The 25,450-nt window shown below is 39.4% G+C and overlaps 1 protein-coding gene across 1 annotated transcript in view; it reads left to right on the forward strand.

Moving 5' to 3' along the window:
• Nucleotides 1-25,450, forward strand: part of fbxl17 (F-box and leucine-rich repeat protein 17) — a 205,423-nt gene that overhangs the window by 6,918 nt on the left and 173,055 nt on the right. The gene's annotated exons all lie outside the window — the stretch shown is intronic.

Here is a 25,450-nt window from a genome sequence, read left to right on the forward strand (position 1 = left end):
CAGTGATCTGCCCTCTCTTTCTCCTCCTCCAAAATTGAATAATTGAATAGCTGCAGGACGTTTCTGTGTGGTCTTTCACTCCGCCTCTCCCTTTTTCTTTGCCATGTGCACACCCACATACATTTTTTCTCTTCCCTTCCCTTCTTTTTGTCATGGTTGTGGTTTTTAGTTCCATACTGGAGGGGTTTTTCTCTGTGATGAGACCATATCTAGCACTGTAGATGGTTACACAGCTTTTTTTGGAGGCAATGTCTCAATAAGCTTGTTTAGCCTTAAGGAAATACTTAAACACTAGTAGCACTAACATTATTAGTTGTAATTCTGTTTTTTCTTTTCTCTTGTCTAAAAATGTAAGAACAATTCTTGGTTGTTAACTGAGGCAAAGTCGAGGAGGGCTTTGGATGTTTTAAGGTGGAGAGCAAATACTATATGTTTGGTGTTACTATGATGCATTGTGTGCAGTTTAAAGATAATTCACAAACTCTTATCAGAATTATCACACTAAAGGAGATGTTTTTTTTTTTTTTTTTAATATAAACAAGAGTTTAAAGTTGCTAATGCACTGCTGAGGATGTCTCCAGCAGTGACTAGTGTCTCAACATTTTGTTTACAGTTGACAAATTAACACTTCTCTTTCATTGCTTGTTAGCTCCTGGCCAAATCAGCCCAGGGCTATGTATAACCCTGGGCTAAGAGTGTGTTGCGTGAAAAACAGGTGACTCTGGTGTCTCTGTGCCCCACTCCTTTTGACATCTACCCTGCAGTCTTTATTGGCATTCATCCAGCATGTATGCCAAAGCTGGTTATATTGCAGCAGTGCCTTTCAAGCCTTGTTTTTATCTTCTGAAGTGTTTCTTTCTCTCCCCCCCATTCATATTCTGTTCTCTTCCACCACCTCGAAGGGCATAAGTTCTGAGAATAGCAAATTCCCCTTTTCCCCTTTTCACTTCAATTTGCCGTAGGGGGCAGAGGCAGCTCTGAAAGTTTACCTCTGGGTTCTGTCAGTTTTATAGACCAGGTGGTGGATGAACTATGAGCTGCAGAAACCTCTTGTCACCCATCTTTCCATGTTAGTTACTTTGCTCTAGTGTTCTTTTCAATTAGACACACATTACAATCTGCAAACATTTTTGCTGTGGAAGCAGTTTTCTACTCTCTCTTCCTCTTGCCTTAAAAAAAAAAAAAGAAACACTTCATATCCTTTCCTGTCTAGTTAAAATCAAAGTGTGCACTTAATTTTCCTGCAATGTGATGAGGTGAATGTAAATGTAGGAAGATTGTTCTACTGGCTCATCTCAAAGACATTGTGCCTGCCTACGCACAATCTTTCCCCCTCTTCCTCTTTCACACAGACACAGGCTTTGATTATTTACAGTTTTAATTAGTCCAAAATGTGGAAATGTAAGTGGAATTGGAGATGACCTAACATAGATTACCATGTGCCCTCAATTTAGGTGTAATTACACTCTGCATGTATAGTCAGAGCTCCTCTTGTATGCTTTCACTGTGTTTTCCAAGTCTCTCTCTTAAGTGTTTGGGATGGATGGGATGTTTGTCTGTGGAACAACCTGAAACACTGGAAAAGAGGAACTGTCAGAGTGATTGGTGTTTCTTGGCCACTGGTCAGTGAAAGAGCTTTCATCTCCTGCTCTGATTGGCTGTCTGTCTAGCATATCAGTAATCTTGTATTTGCTGGCAGGTGGAGTGATAGTGAAGCTGTACCACTCCACTCTGGCATAATCTGAGATTAAATTGTATGTTGGCATTAACAGATTTAATTAGGCGGATTAGAGGGAGAGCAAAGACAAAGGAAGTGATAATGATAGCTGTCATTTATTATGGGATAAGCCTTTTGACATAAATCAACACACACACAGAGGCCTAGTTAAAACAGTGATACACACATGGCGGACGATGAATCAAATAGCTGCCAGCTGCAGTGGAATCACCTCTGGAAACTCTCTTCACTTATTTGACAGTAATTAGAGATAAACACAACCACTCTGGCCAGCCACATAACTACACACTCAAACAGTACATTGTCCATCTTCTCTACAAGATCTAACCAATCCCCCCCTTCCCTTGTCTTTATAAACAGAGCCTTAGACCTTTCGGGATGTTGAATGTCAAATGATGTGTGATGTATTTAGTCTGTTTAATTGCTAATGGCATTGGATTATTCCTGTCAGGGTAAAACGTTCTGCTTCCATCCAGAAATTTCATGCTTTCATGTTGTGTCAGGTTCTTTAGCTTTCTCCCTGTCTTTTTGTCTTTGTCTCTCTTTGTTTGTGTGTGTCTCTATGGATTTGTGTAGCCATATATAGGTAATGTCAAAATAGAATTTACTGTCAAAAGCTGTTGGAGATATGGGGTTTATGTTGTGTCATGACAGGGGGAATGTCTGTGAAATACCGGTATTCTTAAATCCTCTTTCCTTTCTTTGCTTTCCCCACTTTTCATTTTTTCTCTGCATTTTTCTTCGTATTCAGTTTTCATCCCTTTCTCGAAACTCAACTCTTTTCTGTCCATCTTTGACTCTGTTGTTGTTTTGTTGTAATTTTCTTTATCACCTTATTTTTTTTCTTGTAGTTGTGATGAAAAGCTCCTTTTGGTGAAGGTGCTCTGGTTGTTGCCTTGTTTACAGCGGAAACAGTCGTTTGAAAGAAAGTGAATCATCAACAATTTTGGTAATGGATTACTTCTTTAAAGGTGTACTGTGGGCTTTTATAAGTGGGCTTTTAGGCGGTGAGAAGAGAAGGTAGTGTAAGCTAGCAAAATAGCTGGAAATAACACACAATTTCAGATTTAAAAAATCGACTCTGTTCTTCAACTTCATTAGACCTTTGGGATACACACCGCATTTTTGTGAGTGGAACCAAATGTGTGCATTTTTTGTGCTTCACATTTTATTCCTGAATTTGAAACAGCAATTTTAGCCTTTTCCATATATTGTTCAGTCTTTGCCATCTGAGGTAACTTCATTATCCACTTATAAAAATCTTATATTGTTGAAAGCTCCAACTTGTTCTGGAGCTTTCTGACTATGTTTTTTAAGTTAATATCTTGTGTTTAGATCTGTTGTTCGGATTAATTTGGATTATTTTGGTTTTATAGTCCACACTATTAACTAATCAAAAATAATAATTAGCAGATTAACTATTAATCATTGAGTTTATCACTTATTGTGTTTGACTCATTTGGACAAGGGCATGGCTGTGATTTGTTAAGTGCTGAATTCTCTGCATTATAGCCTTTAAAACTTGTTTTCACATTTAGCACTGTTTACATTCCCAGTATGTAGTCTAAGCTAACAGCACATTGCTCTCTCCGATATCCTCCCCTTCATTGCTCTTTTGAAGTGCCTCTGTATCGATCCCTGTCCCCAAACTGCCACTCTGCATGTACGTGTGTGTGTGTTTGGACCGGTTGCTGATCGGCCTTTGCCTGAAGAGTAATCAGATGCATTAATGAGCACTGACTTTAACTTGGACAGCTGGCTGCACTCAGACACAGACATCGTCGATATGTTCCCTCTGCCGTCTGCCTACGAACAAAACAAGTTTTAAAGGGGAAAGAAAGAAAGTGAGAGCACTTTTAGAAATGTGAAGCCAATGTGAAGCGTGCCTCCAAAGCGATATTTCACCTTGCTACAGTGTTTTTTTTTTTTTTTTTTTTCAACATTAGTTACCCTAGGAGAAGATCAACATCAATCAGCATTTGGCATTTTTCCCTGACTCCATCAATAACACAGTTGAAATTACTTCTTCAAAAAGAAGACAGGGACCTTGGTGTGGCAGGGTGGTCTCTTGGATTCTCTAAGTGGCTCATAGAAATGTTAAAAGTATTAAACCCGTGGAAAGAAAACAGAAAGTAAAGTGAATGACTGTACAACATGGCTGGCTCCTCATTGTTGAACAGCAGCAGAGTTCCAGTAACGACAACATTATGCCACTCAAATATCTTTGTTTGGCAGGGCAGAACTGGAGGGCAGCTGAAATAGTCTCTTTCTTGACTTGTAAAAAGTAGTAGTTTTATAGAGAAACAGTTGTGATGCACAATAAAATTCTTTGTTTTCTTCTTAGATTGACATCAATAGAAAAAATGGTAAAATAGAAAGTTGATGAGGGTCAGGGAAATAAAGGGTTTGGAGTTGAGCTGTTCAACAACTCTGTAGCCTGGGGGATAAAGTTAATACGGATGTACATATAAATAGCAGCAGTACCATATTATTATATATTTACAGTACAGTAGGTCCTGATGTGATGGTGTTGCAAGGCGCCCTGACGTTCCTCTGTATATAGTGTCCAAGTTTGAGTTTTAATACTTTCGTTATTGAAAGAATTTAAATAGATATATATTTTTTGTATTTGGTGGTTTAGATGCCTTTTTAGAGCAAGAAGCAAATTCACTGGTTCTTGTTTTTAATGTCCACTCTAAAAGTACTGGTAAGCCACAAAGATCCCTTGTACAGCTTATACGGAACAAGTTCTCAAAAAGACACATACGTTTTAGTCAGAGCACAAGACGTGGTCAGTATATTTTATATATAAGATATTTCCACTTGCACTTTTTGCCTTGATTTGCTTAGTGTGCCTTTGTGGTACCAGATGTTGTTGTTGGATAGGCCACAGCCATTAATCCTGACGGCTTTTAACTCTCGTATATTTAGCATTTTGGATTGTTGTTGTGTGTTGTTTTTGCAAATATTTTTACGAAGTGCTGTTGACATAGCAGTTCAGGTGCTTTTGGTTGGCCTGCTTGGATTTCACCTGCAGAGGGTGTAGTAGGACTGGATAAGAGGAATGTGCAAGAACAGACTGTGTGCACGGCCAAATGCAGCTGAGAGTTCCCCTAATACTTAGACTGAACATTAAAGACCCCCCACTGTTTTAAAAACTTGGAAGATATTAATAAATATTTCATAACACATTGTTTCACTTCCTTAACTGTGGTTTTTCCCTGTGTGGTTTATGTTCCTATGACAGGTTGAAGAAAGGGACATTCACAAGAATTCTTTTTTGAAATTAGTTTAATTGGTACAATAATGTTGCTAATAACCTGTTGATATTAAGGCCCTAATACGTTCCTGCAGTGTAATATGGCTGCTTGCTGTTCCCATCTTTCATATCCTCTTAGTGGCACGTGATATGTAAAAATTTTAAGAGTAATATTGGAATGAAAACAAGCTTGTCTCACCTGTAGGTAGAAATTCTGAATATCCTTTGCCTTGGTAATACTTAATTTTTTTAGAGCTGTAGATGTTGTAGCAGCTCTTGTTATCAAGCATTTGCCCACAGAGTACCAGCAGAAGCACCTAAGAATGTTAATGTAAATGGGACTTTCTTTTCTGTTCCTTTTCTATTCAATGCTTACTCTGGCTGAGCACATGGAGGGACTGCAGCCTGAGACAGGGGGTAAGCTAAAATGAAACCCACATTTGATTTTTTTTTTTTTTCCTCCTTGGAGCTCTTTTTTTTTTTTTTTTTTTTTTTTTTTTAAGTGGCTAGTGTGCAGAATTTATCCTGCCTTCTGGCTAATAACTCATTGTTAGTTCTTAAGCTGACATTTTGGTTGTGATCTGAAAATGAATTGTTATGTTGGGTGAAGTCAAACAGGGGAATCTGAGGGAGTGAAGCTGAAATGATTAGGCGATTAACCGAAAGCTAACTGGCAACTATTTTTGTAACTGACTAAGAATTTGTAATTTTTCCAGAAAAATGGAAAATAAAATTTGATTGTCCAGCTTATCGGATTTGAGGATTTGAAACTTGTATTTGTCATACATGATGGAAATTTTTGGTTTTGGACAAACAAGTTGAAAATCTTGCCCTGGGCTTTGGAAGATATAATATACTTTGCATATAAAGTTTTTTGATTTCAGAAAATATTTCAAACAGAACTGGAGCTGCAACAGTTAATCAGGGAATCACTTCATGTCAAAAGTGCCAAACATTTGATGTTTTTAGGTTGTCAAATATGAGAAATAGCTGTTTTTCCTGGATGTCTATTGTATTATATCCTATTTTTTATTTTCCCATTCGTTGGATGATTGGATGATTTTTTTTTTAAACAGTTTTTGGTATTTAATAATCAGGAGATGAGTAGAAAATAGTGATAGTTATTTAACCAATAATGAAAATGGTGCTGTTTTCTTCAGCTTAGTCTTCTGTGCACTTTTTTAAACCATCTATTCTACTTTCACTTAAAGCAGAATTAATGGCAACTCAATGGGATATTTTGGTAGAATTGTCTACTGCTGTGAGAGCCAGCAGCAAGTTAGAAATATTTTGGCAACACAAGAGCCACTAACTTTCTGACAGTCAATTTAGTCAAAAAAATTTGGCACATATTTCAAATCTCCCGAGGGCAAGTGGCGGGCTCTGACCTGGCCAGCGTTTAAAGAGCATCCCTTTAGAGGCCCTCTGTTTATCCAGCTCCAGACAGCAGCAGCTTCTGACGCCCAGCCAGGGATGTCACTATGATTCATGGCCCTTTCCGACACCTCGCTCAGGCCTTTACTCTCCTTAATCTCTTTGCGCTTTCTCTCTCATCCTCTCTCTCTCTGATGATGAGTTTTTCTTTTGTTTGAGAAGGGCAGAAATGATGTCATCATTTAAAATAGGAGCCTGAAGCCAGCATGGAGGCCTTGTCTTTAGCCAAGTGGACTAGTTTGTATGTACCATGATTAATAGCACTCCTTGGGGATTCACTTCTGTCCCGTTTTATGGAGAAAAGACAGAAATATAAGGCAGAAGAGGAACTGACTGAGGGAGAAAGTCTACCTGTCTTTTTCAGCTTATGCTAAACTCTCTTTATCCTCTTTTCATGCTCATGGGCCTGCTACTCGCCCTATCACTCTTCTCCACCCTCAAACAAGCCATATTGTCCCACTTGATTTCTTTCTCCCTATCTGTCATCCTCTTCTGCTGTCTTGGTCTGTTTGTGATTGAGAGGCAAACCCGCGCCAATCATCGACTTTTTAAGTGATGATTGATAAGAGGCAAAGCTGTTTGTTTGAGTGCTATAGATGGTGTGTCTCCATTTGTGTGCATGACCCATTCCTTCCTCAACATTTTCCCCACCTACCATCTAACCCCTCCAGCAGACGTCACCCTTTTGCCTCCCCATGATGCATGCGGGAGTCACTGATAGCAGCAGCGGTTCAATACTTGGGGTAATGAATGTGTTTAATAAGCACTGTGGGTCGATGGGCTTAATGAAGGTGTGACAGAGCATGGGCCTGGAGAATGCCGCTGTAACGAGACTCTAATGAGCCTCTGGGGTTAACGAGGTCATGCTATAATCAGAATTCCCTCACCTGTACAGTTTCTGTCCGTCTCGCTCTGTTTTTGTCCCCTACGTTAGCTTCAGGGCTCGGCCTCTGCCTTCACTCTGCTATCCTTTGGTATAGCACATTTGTTTGGCTCTCTTTTGGTTTGTCTTTGTTCCTCTCCATCTCTTGCCTTGTCCCCATTTGCTTTCCTTTATCCTCTCATTAATTTTTTTTTTTTGTCTGTCCATCTCTTGCTTGTTAGCCTCTATCTTCCTGCAGCTTGTCCATCTTTTCAAGGAGGACCTGTCCCAGGGAGGCTGGCTGAAATGCTCTGGAGTTGCCCATTTTGTTCCTTCTAAAAGATGGATTTCTAAGAGTGGAGTTAAGAATTTAAGATGCCTATAGATGTTCATAAGCCTCCAGAAATACTGTGCTAGGCTGTTTCTGGCAGATTGGAGCCTTTACTAAAGAGGTCCTAATGTCAGATAAACCTCTGTGTGCAAGAGGCTGACAGCTGTGTATCATGCTGCTCCACTTTTTTTGTAGTCTTATATGGAAACTTAAATATTTGCATTTTGTTTGTGGTTTAGTTCATTCACTTGCAGACACTACGTAGTTCTTTAAAATAAGACTTTTCACAGTTGTAATTTTAAGTGAGTTGCCGTTGCATACAAGTGTGGGTTGTCAAAATGCCACTATGCGACTGAATAGCCATATTGGAAACATGTATACTTAAAAATAAAGTATTGCTTTTTTATGTGAGAATGTTGACGTCTTCAAATATAGTTTATACATATTTTTTTATTACTCAGATGTTTTGGTAGTACAGCCATAATTCTGGCCTATATCTTCAAAAATAGAAATAACTTGACTGGTTTTCCCAGAACTCTGAAGAGAAGGGGTGTGATTTGTTTGTGTTTCCTGCTCAGTCTGCTACAGTTATTGCTGCCTACAGCACAGAGAGAAAGAGAAAACCATTTGTTTGTATATTACTTGAGACGCTGGTTGGCTTTGGGAATGATTTTATTATGATCACAAATTTAACATTAGTGAGACCAGTGGGTTTCGAATCCTAGTGTGGGGGGTTCACTCCCTTGCTCATTGACTTTCATGGGAGTTGGTTTAACTCGGTGTGAATAAAGGTTTCCTGTTCAATTTAGTGCAATGTTTTTTTTTTTTTTTTTTTTTAGTCCTACTACACACTGTTATTAAAGCTAGCTTTTATAAATTTTCTTTTTTGTTGTGAGATTGCGAACACATTAAAACTATTAAATTTTTTTTTTTTTTTTTGCCCTAATTTAGTGTCGAGTTCAACTGCAACATGGCATGCAGGGTTTCTTGATTAATCAGCCAAGCTTTGTGTTTACAAAATATCAGAATGGATATGCTGATGTACTTTTTAATGTCTACTGTAAAGTCAGGATTGACAACCCTGCTTTCTTCATGGCATTTTCAAATACACTACACAACTACACAATAAAAAACAAAGTACAAATATGTATTGAGTCTCTTTATCACATTTTAGTGGGCTTGCCAACATGTGCATGTATCTGCACAGCATCACTAGCCTGAATTAAGTAGATTTTAAATAATTGTTAGGTAAGCAGCGTGCCTGCCACCTGTTGAGACAGTACCTGATTTGCACATTATAGTCCTTTGTTCCTACATGTATAGGCTGCCATCTTATTTATCATGTTTCCTCCAAAGGATACTTCTTTTTCCAAAAGGATTTAAGCTTATTTTCCTCCATTCAGATGACTCTCATCTCCACTTTTGTTTTTATTGGCTTCCAGTTTTCCTCAGTTGTCTATCTAGAGTTGATGACTTCACACAGTAAGATCTTATATGATGTGTTTCTGAACATCTGCAGACAGCTGTTCAGATATGTTTCCACTTGCCCTCAGTTTTAATATGATCAGTTTCAATGATGTTAAATGCCTCAGCAGTTTTCCTGCTCTTAGTAGCCATCAGAGTACCACATTACTCCCTAATTCCTCTTCCTCCAGCACCAGTATTTCACCAGTGGAAAAGTGTGACTTCCTGAACCTCACATTTCTTAGCCTGGTGTTGGCAGAGTGCAAAACACTGTTATGAGATATAGCATAGAGGCAAGCAATCGATTAATGGTGCACTTAGCTGGGCTAATTAACAGCTATGTAGAAGTGGAGAAAGCATCAGGCAGCAGTGAGGAGGTTGTTTCCCCATCGCCAACACCCCAAATAACCTTTGGCGCATAGATCACTTTACTGCATGATTTCCATCACAGGTCGTAGGAACTAGCAGCTTCACAAACACTATACACACTACTCTGGGTCAGCTTTATCACTTTGAAAGATAGAGCAGGTCACATTGCCATTGTTCCTGCTGTGATGAAAACACCTATTTGTCTGCCTAGGACAACTTCAAGAAATTGGTTTGTATTGCTTGATGGAGGGCTTGTAGTTTTTTTTTTTTTTCTGTTAATGGAATTTTTTCAATTATCTTTGTAGCTTAATTGCTAACAAATTAAACCCATACATTTCTTTTTTCTCTTTATTTTTGTCTCCTTTCCCTCTTTCCTGTTGTCATTCAAACTGGTTCCCCCTGTTGAGAGTGAGAATGACATGAACAGCAGATTTCATTGTCAACTGTCACTCCAAATCTCTTTCCCTCTTCTTTCCTTGAATTTTCCTCCTTTTCCCCTCCTTTCCATTTGCTTCAGTCTTCAGCCTCTGTCTGATCTACCTCCTCTGTGAATCTGGTTTAGCTAAATTAGCTCTCAATTAAAAGTGAATTTGGTGAAAATTAACGTGGTCCAGAGGGCACAAATGAAAGGGGTGGCAGAGCCAAAGGAATTCCTGGCTGCGAGACTCGCTGGCAGTACTGAATGTACTTGGTGGGATCGTATATTTTAGGGCAAGCAAAGTAAATAATATGTGTGTTCTTGAGTGAAGGCAGCTCATTTGCATTTAGATCAATCACTGTGGATGTGTGGTTGTCATTGAGATGCAGGGGACTGAATCCAGGCACTACTACCTGCAGGTGAGTATGTGTATGCATGTGTGTATGAGAGCATTTTAACATGCTGTACTACCTGGAGTATTTGCCCCAGTTTTCTAGACAGCAGTGAAGGGATGGAAATATGAGCCATTGCTGGAAACATAGGTGTGTTCACATGTGTCTGCACAAAATAAATTTGTAGCCGACCTTTTTTGCCTACATAGGACTAAAGGTATGCCTAACAAGAACTGACTGCACACAACTGGCAGCCACTGCACCCCATTAGACATACTGTTGATACAACATGTAGGAAGCAATGAACTGCTGAAGGTATGGCAGCTCAGTTTTCACATCTGTCCTTCATCACTTACAATTAAAAAAGACAGTCTTAGTTGTGTGTTATGAAACATTAGACAATGGAATCTGACTGTTTTCATTAGTTCTTTTTGATTATATGGCAATTTCCCCTATGGTAACCAGCTCAAATTCTCACCTGTAATGTATGTTTTCTGGTGGGAATTCATGTTAATTTTGGGGGGTATTTCTTACTCCTGTATGGTGATACATGAAGCCCAGGTCTGCATGCTGAGGCTCTGTTTTTAACTGATTAGGGTAAATATATAAGACAGACAAAAGGTTAATGGAACCTAGTGTCAATTTTAGAAGAAAAGTTTACAAATGCCTGAGTTCATTTTACATTACCCGGAAAACAAACATACAGTCTGTAAAAACTATTAATCAAAATTAAGACTTGAAGACTTGAAGTTTGAGTAGGTATCAGTTTGACAAAAGGTAGCAGCAAGGCATCAGACCCTGCATCACTGGTTGATGTCAGTTTGTCTGTTGGGTGGTGTGGTTCAGTGTTTTAGGCCTGTTCGTGGATTGGCAGGGGGAGGAGGTGGCTTGCAGCTGACTGACAGTCAGGGCTGAGTGTGCACAGATGGGCTGCAGTGGTTGTAAATATGAAGTGAGTGTGACAGGTGAAGGTTAGTGTGGTAGTAGGTAGAAGAGAAGCTGAACTTGGATGGTGATGTATTTGTGAGAGGAAGCTTGCTTTTGGGTTGTGTGTGTGAAATGTCTTTTTTCTCACATTATCAAAGCTGTTGGCTTCAGTACATTTACTATAAAAAACCCAAAACATACAAACAAGTTTTTTTTTTTTTTTTGCTTTAGTCACACACCTGATCTAATTTAAAGCCTCTGTCTGTGGTTTGCAGTGCTATTAAATTAAAGGTGTAAGGATTCATCCAAATATTACATGTACTAGAGCTGTAAAAATTAGCTGATGAATCAGCAGGAAATTAACTGGCAACTGTTTCAATAATATTTAATTTATTGTCAGCTTTGTATTGTCAGGTTTCAGCTTCTCAAATGTGAAGATTTGTTTGTCTCATATGACAGTAAATGTATTATCTTTGGGTTTTATACAAGGGAAACCATTTAAAGGCATGGCAGATACTTCATGGCGTCAGTAAAATAGTCAGAAGATTAGTAGTGAAAGGAAAAAATGGTTGTAGTCCTGTTTCTATACCACTGTTATTTTGAGCCTCTCGTTATTCCAATGTTTTTTGTTTTTTATTTTGTTGTTGTTGTCATAATCAGCATCGATTTTCCATTAACCTTATTCACTTATAGTCCAATGAGCAACTTTCCAACTTCAGCTTTAAAACAGCGTAGAGCTTTCTTCTGAGCTCTCTATCTGGATTGCAATGACAGAAATAGTAACCTTAAACTTACAATCGCTCTTCAACTGTGTCCGTGCAGATAGAGACTTAATAGTATTAAGGAAACTCTTTGCTCTTTTTCCTCTTTTACTGTAGCTTTTTCCATTGATTTCTTTCTTTCTTTCTTTCCTCCATGAGTAATCCATTGTAGTGTTCCCATGTCTGTTGGAGCTGTGCCAGAGTAGCGTGGGATTAGTATGACTGAAGGCACCCACACACATGCACACCCACATGCTCACAGAAGTGCACAGCTTATATATACACTGTCTAATAAGTCCCTTCACTATTTGGGGCACCACAGGAATGTGCCATGGGATGTCCAAGTTTACTATAAAGGGTCTATCTGGACTCAAGGGAACCTTCTTTGTGGCACTAGGTCAGGGAATCTTTCCTTCCTCCTTCTACAGGGTTGTATCAAGGGAGGATAATTTGGTTAGATTCCTGGCTTTCTAGTTGCTTTCTCACACTCCTGTTTCAGAGTGACTGGGTTGAAGAAATTGTGGAAGATGGTTAAGTCAGCAGAATCAGTTTGGTTAGAGGTGGGAGAACAGAAACACCAGAATGAATAGGGTTTTCAGGGGAGTAGTGGGAGGCAGTCATCTGTTCATCTCTGTAGGTGTTGTTGATGGCAGTGCCTCTAGGATGCTATTTAGATGACATTTCAAGGAGGAAAGTTTAAATTTTGTGGGAGTATCTTTCTCTCGTTTTTGAGTAATTGTGCATCAGTCATTATTCATCGCGAGTGACTTGATCAATGGGATCTAGATGTGCTGGATATGTGGGTCCAATTTTTCACCGTCTAATCGATCATAGAAACCCAGTCTCCACCCCGCAGAATAGACATGGCATTTTAAAATAATTTCTCCTCATTTTTTAAAAGGAAGTGTAATGCAGCCCTTGTCATCATTGCTCTAATGAAATTCTACAGGCCTGAATAGGCTATAGAGAATACTCTTAGACACATGCTGCTATTTGCTGGTTCTTTTCAGATAAGAGGTTTCCAGGGAGGTGGTAACATGAAGAATTTCATGCTTTCCTCCCTTGATTCTGCCAGAGCCCATGTTATCCTAGATCCTTTATCTTACTTGCTGCTTGTTTATTGCTGCATTCATGTCATATATGAAATATGGTAGAGATAGGTAGCATTTCTAAATCTTTGTCGAATGCTCATGTCACTGGAGTTGGCTGTCTAGAGGTAAAAAAGACTGTAAGCTGGCAGTGTAGTTATATATCCGTTCTTGTTTGGTTTTCAGGCATTTTTATTTCTAGTATGTTGGCCATATCAAACTCTTTTTATTTTTTCTGCTTTCGACTTAAAAACGACATTAATGCAGTTTACATATTGAACATTTTCCGACTTTTTCCGACTTTCCTATATGATGTGAATGAGGCTTTGTGGAATGTTGTCATGGAAGTTCAGTGAGATCAGGTGCCAAAGAAAAGCTGGAAAACTTGCAGGACTGAAGGCATGGAAGTAAGATGAGGGACTAAATAGATATATAGCTTCATAAATATATGACACAGCAGTGTTATCCAGATTAAAAGTAGCTGAATTTACAAAGCTATTATTCTGTCCAACTCATTTTCCTTAAGGCCCACTCTCTTGCTTTTTTTTTCTATCCCCTGCTTTATCCACTGCTGATTACCTGAAACAGGATTGTTCAGCCAATCAGAAGGTGGAAGATGCCATCTGAGATGAGGGTGGGATGGAGGAAGACAAAGCGAATCTGTATCTTCCAGCTTCTGATCAGTACCTTTTCACTGTGCAACTAAAATTCAGTAGGCTAACATTAATGATATGAACTATGAATGATAATTGAAGGTACCCAGTGGAGTTTTTTTTTTTTATTGTAAACAGTTTATTTCTCTGCACTGTTCTGCAAGCTTGATTAGAGATGCAGAAGAAACACGTTTGCGTCAGTGTGAGAGATGCTGGCATGTAACCATGGTTTGAATATTATTATAATGTAGTATTATATAGTGGGTGGAGGCTCTCTTTCTACTTTGTCAGCTGACAGTATATGAGAGGAAAGGGGTGAGGGAGGCCTGCTGACTGGGAGAATTAAAGACTTCTCCACAGCTACATGGGATTCAGCAAAGTCAGGTAGTGCCAGTCATGGTTCTGTGTGTGTATGTGTGTACAGTCTCATCCTACCTCTTTTACTTTTTCCTCCTCCCCTTCTCTCTTTGCTCTGTCTTTCTCTCAGTAATAAAGCAGAGTATTTATTTCCCCCTCTTTGGCTCTCAGGTCTCTTAAAGGGAATCGGGGACCAAGCTGATATTAGACGGTATGTGTGTGTTTGTACTTGTGACACTCTGTGTGTGTATGTGGGCACTACCGTTCTCTCACTCTCACGCTGTGCTGTCTGCTTGTCTCATCACCCATCCCAAACGTACAGTTGCGTCTTCTTGCGTGCTAACACACCGAGATTGAAAGTTGCTGATTCTGAGCCGCAGGGACTCGTAGAGGAGAGGCCTCTGGCGGGGGCTGATTGAGCTGTGCTGAGCCGAGGTAGAAAAGTTACAGTAGCATGCTATTACCTGCCAGTGCCAATGGAGTTTATTAGCATTGCAGATCTGCTCTGGCAGAACTCGGTGCAGCCAAGCAAATAATTTTATGACTGTAGTCCACGAGGGAGTTAAAGGCTAAAAAGGTTTGTCTCATTCATGTCAACTAGGCTTCAACCTGGGCTCTTTGTGGGTGCTTGCATGCCAGTTCACAGAGGCATGAGCATTTTTTTTTCTTATATACAAGTATATGCAAGACCTTTTAATTGCAGAGACTTTGAAATCAATCATTTAGACTTACAGTAGCCACAATTATTAACTTCTCACATACAGCTGACTGGCTCCATGTTGTTGGACTTTTCAATAGATATTACATGTTTCTTTTGGGTTTCTTGTACAAACTAATTAGGATAACAATAATCACGGTCATGTTAGATTATTTACAAATGTTGGTTGGGACCACTTACAAAGAATAATGGATTGTAGTTGTTTTTTCCATTTGAAGGCAGCAGAGCAGAGATCAGCTCCGAGCAGTATGCTGGTGAATTAGCTCTTCGCGGCTATGGGACTGAGCCTGACAGTTGGCACAGTGAAGATGATTTATGACTGGCCAGGAGAGTCAGAGATGGATGAGGAGAAATAACTTTGATCAAAGTTTTCCTCTAACAGCAGAGGAAAGCTCATTCTCAGTCCCTGTTGATATCTGGCACTGGCCTCTCTTTATTTTCTAGAGGAAAGTAGAAGTGTGTCCGTTTGTTTTATAGTTGTACATTACACAGAGTGCAAACAGTTTACATACAAGAGTACCTATGATAATGTACCTGTCATTAAGAACATTTTGTCAGAGTTCTGTATATTGAAAGATGTTCTGCATGCAATATCATTATGTTGATACTTGGCCAATAAATGTTGTCAAAATGCCTGCCAGATTATTCAAAAATACAGGATTGTATCATTCCACTGAGGTAAAGTTTCCTTTAGTGAATCTTTTTAGTTTTTTTTGATAAAGTAAGTGCTCAGGGACTTACTTTATCAGAGATTACAACACACACTTCAGTTTGGTCAACACTGAAAAACTGTTGTTTCTCTGCTGCTGTCTGCTGTAGCTTTGCTATTGCCACCTCATCAGTTTTTCCTTTACTGTTCACGGTGCCTTAGACCACAGATGAAAACTAGCCTCTGTACTAACTGTGGCAAATGGAGGTAATTTATCTGCACAACTGTAAATACAATAATAAATATATAAAATTTTGTCACAGGCTGCCTTGTGGAAAGGTGGATATTTTTGTCTTCAAAGAATCCAAATACTCATCTCAAGTGACCTATAATAAATGCGATTTTTCATATTTCTGTGAGTGTGAATGTACTCTTGTGTTGTCCTGAATAATTTTCAGCCTACCTCTATCTATGGACTATTAATAAGCCTTTTAGAGTAGAGTAAGTGGTCAAGAATGTTTTCAAAGAAAGTCCACATTATATTTGTTTGTTGGCATGGCTATTAATTATTAACACAATATGAAATGAACTGCCTTACAAGTTTAAGTTAAGTTGACATAAATACAGTATTTAAGATCCACATTAGACATGCACTTCATGGTTGTTTTTCTGCCAAGAATGGTATTGAGTTCCTGTTGTACCCTCAGATCATTTTAAACTTTGACTGATGAGCTTATAGTCAAAAATGATCACAAAAACCTGGAGTAATTGAGCGTCTTTTAAACCTAGGGGTTTAAGATGCTGACTGTGAACTGCAAAATCCCTGGTTTTACTGAAGACCTTTGTTTATCCTTCCCCATCACTGAATGCCCTGGTTTACAGTCATTTGTTGACTGTCATTTCTGCAATAAAGGCATTAAATACTCCAAATAAAACAGGAGGAATATTCGGCCACTTCCTTACAAACAGGAAAAAAACACAGGCTAGTAATTGGACACATGCACAGACATATGCTGGCTTTGTGATGGCCTCTTTCAAAGCTTAGATGTTCTGTAGCCAAGACTCCCATGGCTTTCCGGCTCAGTGTGCGTCCATTCCTGCTCATCTGCTGCCACTCTACAGGTCACACCCTAATCCTGTAAAGGGGTTTGGGGCCGGTTGCCCCCAGGAAGGGGTTTACCATTTTTGTCTCGCTGGGACCAATAAAGACCGGCTGGCTGTTTCAGGGTTCCCATTACACAGTTGTTCAGCTGGCAGTCAGAGGGAGAGGTTTCATGATGTCCATTAAAGACAGATTGAGAACAAGACCTCCAAACTGGATGAAAGACACACCCATAAACTTGCAAACATACGGAGTTTAATTATTTAAAGCAGTTTAATTATGTCAGCCTTGTTTTGACCAGTCCCCTGTTGTATCTGATATTCTGTCTGCCATTGATTTCAAAGCGTATGATGCCATGTACTCATCGCATTTTTCTTTCTCATGAAATTACATTGTGTAGCTCATCTTGATTCTAGACTTTAATTCACTTCCCCTCCTACAGTGCAGCTTCAACTATTAGATAGTGTATAACACCTTCATATGTTTTCACTACTGACTGAAATGTGTTAATAGTATCAGGTATCAAATGCTGTCAGGTACTACAAGTTAGCATAGAATAGTTTGTACTCTTTGATCAAACATTTCCTAATTCATGTCAGACTTTAGCCAACTTTATAGTGTTCTTTTTGGAATAGTTGTTGGAGGGCTGCGTGACAGGCAAGGCATGACAACAGAAATGGTGAGATGGCGTGAGTGTGTTAAATTTATCCATGAACAGGAAGTGTTCTGAATTAATGACTTAATGGCTTGTACTGTAGACTGTATTTTTGCCGTTGAATGAACACGAATTGAACACGTTAACTTATATGTGTTTGGGCTCAGCATTAAAGCTTTGCATTACTGTTTACTATGAGTGATTATTAATGTTAAGAATTGGCAAAATTGTGTCAAAAATCTTATTTAAATGTCTAAGAAAATGTCAAACAAAATGAAAGTTTGAAACTAAGTTGAAAATTTTCCTATTCCTGTTACCTTTTTCAGGTGCTTGTTTCTGCCTCATTCATCTCTCTCTGCTTTGTCTGGTCTTTCTCCATGTCTTCCTCTTTCTTTGTCCAGCTCAGACACACTGCTAACCCATGAGTGTGTATGAGCTCTATGAGAGCCAGTGTTTGATTCGCTTCTGTCTGTGTTGTCTGAGCCCAGACAGTTTCCCCAAACCCCCAACCTCCACTGTCTTATCTCCCTTTTTTCTTTCTGCCATAAGACCCTGGCTAACCTGGCACGTAGGCACATGCTCTCCCATGTTTCCCACCCATCTACCCAAATCCCCTATTTTTCTCCATTTCTCCTGGTCTCCTCTCTCAGCAAGAACTTGAATCCACCATCCAGCCACCTCTGTTGTCTGGACCTGAAGCACAAGCAAGTCCTTTTGTTCTGAAAGGTAAAAGGAAGAAAGCATGGAGAGGGAGGAGAATTAATTTAAGCCCTGGCCAGACGACACATCAGCTTGTTGTGTTCGTGTCTTTCCTTTCCCCCCCGTGGTTTCCCTTGCATTCGTTCTATTATCTTTGTAGAGAGCAGAGGATATTGGGTCGAGATGCATGGTGAACTCTCAGGGCATTGACACTCCTCTAATCTGCTCTCTGCTCTGTCTTTTTGCCCTTTATGTCTACTTGCTGTCTCCATCCAGCTCTACCTCCCTTCACCCCTTTCCCCGTCTTTCCATTGGCCTTCGTTTCACTATATTCCCCATCTCATTTTTGCATGAGGAGATAGCCTCCTCTCTTGCCTTTTGTGGTGAGGAAGTAGTAAATAGTGGAAAAGATGTGGTGTTATTCATATTTATGACAGTCATTTTATCGTTCAACTGGTCGGTAAATGTCTCCACACTTGCCTTAACAATGATTACACCTAGGTATATGCAATGTATCCCTGCTGAGGTAGGATGTACCACTCTGCAATTTAATTTTGTTTCTTGTCTTTAGTCTTGCTTTCTTCTATCTACTTTTTTCTCCTGACTGGCTCTAGACTAAAACTGGGTCATTTTACTTTTTCTCTGTGTGTGCAATTCACCTACTATGGCATTTCACCCCATCTCCCTCCCTCTGACCAGTTCATTGTCCTGAGGCCCAGGTCATGGTTACTGGTCCATGTCAGCTTTCTCAGTGGGCGTGTTTGACAGCCTTTCTGCTCTCTTGACAGCTCTCTGGGTCAGTGGAGACAAAGGCGAAGGATGGGAAGGGATTAGTCCTTTATTTATGGTCTGGGTCTTATTCTACATGCTTGATTTGGGAATTTGCAAACATACAATTATGCTGTAATATGCATGAAATCATGTTTTTTTTTGTTGTCGTCTCCTACTGTTCTTGTGAACCTATGTGTGTTGCTTTTGGATTCATATATGTATGTCAGTCAATATAAGCATGCAAAAGGACTGACCTTTAACCCTGACCTTTAGCAACACATTAGGTCAGTGTCAGGCAGTAGGAACTGATCTAAAATGTCTCTGATCAGGCACGACAGGAACCCCGGCCATCGGGTGCGTCTCCCTGTTTCCTTGGCCTCCTGCCACATCCATTGTCATCGTGCAGACCTCTGCCCCTTCTTTCATCACGGCTCATACTCAGCATCCCACGCCTGCTGGACCAATAGGGAATAACTGTAGGAAGAGAAAGAGAAAGTTGGAGGAGGAGGGGGATGTGTTGTCTGCTTGTCACTTCATGCTGACACGGTGTGAGGTAGAGTGACACTGAGCTCAACCATAGTGTCTGGGAGCCGTCTGGCCCAGGAAGTCTGACCTTCATGACCCTTTCCCAGACCAGTGGGATAGATGGGGGCTGTCTTTTCTTTGTGTTGTTTAAATGTGTGTATGAGAGAAACAGTAGAGGAAGGTAGAAAAAATGGGGCTGGGGTCTCTGTGGAGGGACTTCCATCTCCAAAAGGTACAGATCAACAAAGCTTTTTTATTTATACAATAGAAGAAAAGTTTCTGATGAAATTGCCTGGAAATGCTGGCTCAGGAAATGTGGTGAATAGTTCATAGTTCTGCTTGCTGCTGCTATTGGGGTCGGGAGCTCAAAGGAGAGTGGGGTCACTGGTGAAAGTGTAAGAAAGACCCTTTAAGCTGCTTTTCTAAGTGCCCATGGCAAACAGAGTGTGCATCACTGGAAATATTTAACTTTTCTCTTTGTTAGGTGTTCAAATATGAGTTTATGTACTTATATGTAGTTGTGTTCAAAATGAATGCACAGCAAATTCTAGACTTATAGCTGTTGAGTACAGTGTCAGTAAGAAGCAGACTGAGATATGCTTTATGCAAAAGTATTTGATACAAAGATATTTGTGAGTTGTAACTTTGCAGCATCTGCATGTGCTGCTTTCTCTGTTGTAGTTTATATATACTTTGTGAATGTACAGATACTAGGGGGAAAGAAGAAGCTCTGCAGGAAATGAACAAACAGTTAAAGGTATATTGACTCTGTGGTCCAGTGGCAGAATTTCTTCAAGAGAAAATGACACAAGTCATTCAACTGACAAGGAAAAGTTCTGAATGAAAATCTCAACTTAAAAAAAAAAAAGAAAACGTAAGTAATACAAATCAAAGATGGATTCTCTAGTACCATGGTGAGACATGCACTCTGTGCTAATGTTTGGCAAAAATTAAAGGTGATTTTGAATCTGTCAGTTTGGCTCAAACCCTGAACATTGGCTGCAATAGTATTTTATATTTCAAATAAGAAAGGATAATTTGAAGTTTGGATGCAGGTTAAGCCATGTGTGTCATTCATGCTAAGACATGGTGATGTGAACACTGGCACAATGTGTTTCATGCTCAAGCACAATCTGGCAGGAAAAGGCAAATATAAAGAAATATTATATAAATGCAAACAACAAAAGTAAGCTTTCTGCAAGAACTGACTGTGTAAATCCTACAGGGGTCTAGGAATTGTAATTCAAATGGCACATAAATCACAGTTTACAGAAAAGGATACTTAATTGTGTGTTTTAAAGAGCCATAATTACTGAAGTCATTGTTTTTACCACTGAAATGTTTTAAAATGGTGACACACTAAGAAAAGAAATGACCTCTCCCAGCTCTGAGGCAGAGTTGGATTGGATTTTCTGCATTGGCCTGAACTGGCTGCAGCTGGGCTCTTTCGGACCCCTTGCTGTGGCCCTCCGGGGGACATTTAACTGTGACAACCTTCAGACATCAGAGAAAACTCAGTCACTGTTGTGCAGATTGGCCCTAACAGTGCAGTTATTATGTAGCATATACCTTCTTGTTGCCACTATTGTTGTGCTGTAACTTAACTCAGGCTCCATTGTTGTCCTCTCACCTTTGTCTGAATTTCACTGTCAGACAGAACCGTCTGTGGGGGCTGTACTAAGAGTTTGAAATTCAGAGGCATAATACCACTGACACTCAACTGGCTTTCCCTAACTTTAGCCATTTTTCTCCACTGAATTAGGAGTTAAAAGAAGAATCTGATTGGAAGGGCTGTGAGAAAATGTAAATGCTTTGCAGAAAGAATTACAAATCTTAAGTCCCTCAAGAAATTCTGCAAATACCCTTCTTGAGCATCAAAAGACTTGGCACATTTTAAAGTTAAATACCAGAGAAATAGTGAGACTGACTCAGTTTTCGGTTTCACTACTTCCTTGCTTTTCTCTGCCTCCCAACTTGCATAAGAGCTGTCTTTCTTCCTGGAGAAAGCATGGACATGCTACAGCTCCATCCATTTCACAAATATACAAGCCTAGTTAGACCACTACACTTACTGTTCTGTGTGTAATGATGTGTCCTGCTTCGGCACAAGGTAAGATAAATGGAATATCTCCTCTGTACTTGTTTATGTAAGTCCCTCAGACGAAGTAGTGACATTGGAGTTCCAATTACCTGTGCAATATCAATGTGGTGCTTAGAACAGAGGCTTGACTCCACTTACAACTGATAGCTTTGTCTCTAAGGGTCTTTACTCTGACTCCTAATATGTAGTGCCATATAGTAGATGAGTTGAGATTCTTGGAGACTTGCTCCTGGATCCAACAGTGGTGCAATGTGGCAGTTTTAAGATGAAGGTTGTCGTGTGCGCTTTTGCCTGCTATCTGCTTTGTAATAGCCGCTGCTTTTTATTTTACCATACACTGAGACTGTCAGCTACAGTTAAAAGCTAATTTACAGAATTACATTATAGATTGACTAAAATGAGTCAAACTGTACATTTTAACATTGAAACTCACCTAAGATTGTTAGCTGGATGAAGGTATTGTATATTTTTATGTATGAAGCGATTCTGACTCACATTTTGTATTTTTCCTGTTATTCAATTTCTTGGAAAATTTGATTTTCTGTTATGCCGATTCTGGTCTTTCATTGAAGAGAATCCAAAAATCCTACACTGCTTTAAAGAGTAGTAATTTCCTTGTCATGTTGGTTATTTTCTAGTATGATGCTGCTCAAAAGCAGTGTCATTAAAAAAAAAAAAAAAAAGAGCAGACATTCAGTGACAGTGTGGATGCCAATTTTTTTTAAACATTTGGACTTATTCTAATAACTATTATGATTCAGAAATGTCATTTCATCTTCCCTGGATTTTTTTTTTTTTTTTTTTTTTTTTTTTTTTAGCTCAACATCGACTTATGCCAGTGTTCTAGTGTGTAGAACTGAGCTCTCATCTACCTTTAAAACTTCTGTTGCATTCTTCAAGTGCTTATTTTCTACCATCAGAGGAACTAATTTGTTTTCATTCTGTCTTGTACAGTATAAAAACAATTTACACAGACTTGGGAATTGCCTTAGCCAGGTAATCTATCACTGTAAACACAAAGTCTTGCTTTGGTTTCCCAGGTTGTTGCCCAGGATGAATGTTTACTTGTCAGTGTGGGCTATGTAATGCCATCATGTTCAATGTCAATCACTTGACACCCACTAGAAGTAACTGTCATGTTAATCATTTTTGTTTGGGTCATCTTTGGTAGCAGTTTATTTCCTGCTAGGATTGACACAGGAAAGGTTGTATTTTAATGGAGAAAAACAAACAACTGTTAAAAAACCGAATCAATCCAAGAATCAGACAGAGCCCACACAGGCTAATCATAGAGATCTACAGAACTGATTGTCTCCGTTTCCTCACAAACAAACAGGTAACAACAGAGTTTTGCCAGGGTAATGTCAGTGAAGGGAGTTGTAATTTTGAAAGGGCAATAGAGCCATCTATGGTGTTTTGTCCACTAAAATAAAATACTTGCCTATATGTATGTTTCACCTACATTTTTGGTAACTGTGCTTTTAGGCTAAGGAGCACCCACCTGTGTACTGTGTTATGTACTTGTGCAGTTTAGATCAATCTTAAATGCACTCTTGTGTAGTGGTGTAGCACACTCTGCAGGGGCTGTGCACTCAGTCAGAGTGGACAACGGGCCCTGTGCCTCTGCCAGACCAATTAGGCAGCAAAGCAAGACTAATGACTGTGGTTAACTTGGCCTCTGAAGAATGGAGCTGTCCCCATTGGACTGCCTCATTATGTGATTGAGTGTAGGGTGTGTATGTGTTTGTGTATGCTTCCATGTGTTTGTTAATGTGAACTGGGTCTAAATGATGACAAGCAGATGCCTGCAGTGGGAGCATCCACCCATAACATGGTCTCACTTCCTCCTGAGATTGTAACACAACACCTCTGTGCCACCTTGCAGGCCCCACCTTGTCACACTCTGAATGTATTGGAAAGAGGGAAAATGAATTTCTATGATTCCCTCCCTCTTTAACAAGCTAATTAAGCACTGTGAGTTGCATCCTGAGGCGATATTAAAATGACTCCGTCACAGTTCAGTAATGCTTCTAATAGATGGAGGATGAAAAAGAGCTCAGGAGGGAGGGATGTTGAAGGGAGGGAACCAGAGAGAGATATGGGGTCCAGGCAATGGCGAAGGGACAAATTAGACAGTTAGCTTGTAACAAGCTCCCCACTGTATTTTTCATACGTAGAGCTGAGAAGGTGCTTGGACAGACGAGTCGGTCATGTTTGGAGGTAGCTCTCCATCTTTAAATGTCACGAGGTTCCGTAACTTGAAGCACCAGCAGGGGGCACTGGATCCAGGAGAGATGCTGAAATTCTTGTCTTCAACAAAACATTTATTCATTTTTTTTTTTTTTTTTTTTGCCGTTCTCTCTCCCTCTCTGGATTTTTACTTCAGCTTGGCACATGCCGCTCATGTATGTTAATGTTTTCTCTCTTTGACAAACAGACATATTGCAATTTGTCTGAGCTATTTAAGGTTCATGAAAACCAGACTCTCCTCCAAAGCTGGCCACAGAGAGAAATATGCTTGATAGTAGTTCTATGGACTGAAACAGAAGATTATCCCTTTATTCATGTTTTCAGGCTCTATGCCATCAGGTGAGAGTACTCTAGATCAGACTGATTTTTAGTATTTGCTGGGAGTGGCTTGTGTGTGTACATTTGTGTAAATGTTTGGTGTATGTGATGTGTGCTTTCTGTTTCACTCTGCTCAACTGTGGATTTCTCAACCCGGATTTCTGAACCCGGCTGTCTTTCATCAGGAGACATTAAAATGACACCTGATCAGCCACAGACTGTTGTAGCCTGTGGCGGATTTTCTATGAATGGCAGCTCATTAACATGCAGGTTTTTAAAAAGGGTGAGGTTTGACAAAGAATGACCCTTAACAGGAGGGCAGGATAAACTCAAAAAATAATTAACAAAAAAATAAAATAGTTGTATTGCTGCTAAATCCAGTTTCTAATGGAATCAAGCTATGCCTCTGTTTTTTGAGTGATTGTCATGCCCTTCCAATAGCTATTTATATTTAATATATTCCAACTACATCCTAAAAACGCTCCAAAATATTTCTCAGGATGGTAAGACTTCCTGAATTAAATTTTGACCATCATTATGTAAATTATTTTATATTCTTAATTTTATTCATATTACTTGTTCATTTTATTGTAATTATCTTCATTTTAGGTGTAAAATAAAAAAAAATTCTTAATAAAAGTTACAAGAGGAGAAAAATATGCAATATATAAATAAAACAAATATACAATGTAAAGTATAATAAAACAAATCAAAAAGTTAATAAATCTACAGAGGCATCTATGTGTATACGCCTTACTGAAATGAAGAAAATTGCCTTTTCCAGCAATGCTTTCTTTTCATTTTTCCTGCCTGAACCTCATGCCTTTGTGTAGTGAAAAAGTGGAAAGCAGGAAGTAGAGCTATTGTGGCTTTTTTCTTGTCATCTGAGCCTGATGTCCTGGAGGGTACCATTTTCTGATTTGACAGAAATGCAGCAGGGGTGCCCTAGTCTCAAATAGAGCGGTTATTGACAAATGTAAGACATAGCACAGAAGTCGATGTATATGGATATTATTGTATGAATACTCAAACAAACCCAATGGTATTTTGGCTTGTAAGGAAAAAGACCAAATACATTGTTCAAACCAAAACCTTTTCAAAACTGTTTGCCACAAAAAATGAAAAATCGTACTGTTCTTTTTCAGTGAGAATTATTTGCTTTTCAATTTTGTTTTGACTTTCTCCAGCTGGCTGAATGCATAATGCCTAAGACATGTTGGCTTGGCACAACTAGCAGTTTGTGTTGCTGACCTCAAAACGCCACACTCATTTTCTTCTTGCAGGAGAAATGTTTTACTGCACTAAAAATGCAAATCATTAAACTATCAGAAATGCGATACCTTCATATTCTGATCCAAATATAAGCACATGGGAGCTGGCCCACCAGCAATCTCTAATATGTGGTCTGTTTTTGGTATATGCATGTTTGGTTTATTTGAGACGCCTCAGAGGCTCACCATGACTCCACTGGGGCTGTCGGAGATTGGCCATGATGTTGTGTTTTCAGCGTGTTTGGTTTTTAGACTCCAGCTCTTGCAGATCTTGATTGCTTGCTGCTGCCTGGATGAATCAAATGTGCCACTGACAGAGGTAGAGGTAGTGCACTAAC

Source organism: Mastacembelus armatus, chromosome 9 (genome assembly GCF_900324485.2).
Source record: "Mastacembelus armatus chromosome 9, fMasArm1.2, whole genome shotgun sequence".
NCBI lineage: Eukaryota > Metazoa > Chordata > Actinopteri > Synbranchiformes > Mastacembelidae > Mastacembelus > Mastacembelus armatus.